Here is a 740-nt window from a genome sequence, read left to right on the forward strand (position 1 = left end):
TCAGCAGGACAACGCTTCTGCAGCAGAGAAGCTCCAGAGACACGGGACCCGAGCCACCGGGAAAAGCCTGCAGGGCACCCGCCGCCGGCCAGAGACGCCTGTGGCCAGACCCGCCAGCAACTAGCCAGGTGCGGCAGGGGAGTGCCATTCTGGGAGTGCGCCCAGAGAGAGCACGCACGCCCCATAATGGGTACACTTAAAAACATGCATGCAAAACATTCATACACATAATAATAATGCAAAAAATTCCTAAAGCAACTAGAAAGAGAAAAGATTTATTTTCACTCGGTTAACGGAGACAGTCAGTCCATCATGGCCATGAACTCGAAGCAGCTGTTCACAGCATCCACAATCACAAACAGGAAGTTATGAATGTCAGTGATTAGCTGACTTTCTCCATTTTATACAGTCCAAGAGCCCCTGGAATAGTCCCACCCATAGTGGGCAAGTCTTCCCATCTCAATTTAAGCAATAAAAATGACCCATAGGCATGCCCAGAGACCCTTCTCCCAGGTGATTCTAGATTCTGTCAACTTGACAACACTAATGATCACAAAAGGGTTAAGCAGGAATGGAAGAGGGATAACACAGGGCAATGGGGGTGAATATGATCAAAATATATTATATACATGTATGAATTTTTTGAAGAATAAAAGAAAGATAACAACAGCACAGCTGAACCTGTTAGATGGCCAAGAACTTTATTAGTTTGCTGAGACAGAAAGGCCCTGAAGTCGGGA

This window comes from Nannospalax galili, unplaced genomic scaffold, assembly GCF_000622305.1.
Source record: "Nannospalax galili isolate Female #2095 unplaced genomic scaffold, S.galili_v1.0 scaffold175, whole genome shotgun sequence".
Taxonomy (NCBI): domain Eukaryota; kingdom Metazoa; phylum Chordata; class Mammalia; order Rodentia; family Spalacidae; genus Nannospalax; species Nannospalax galili.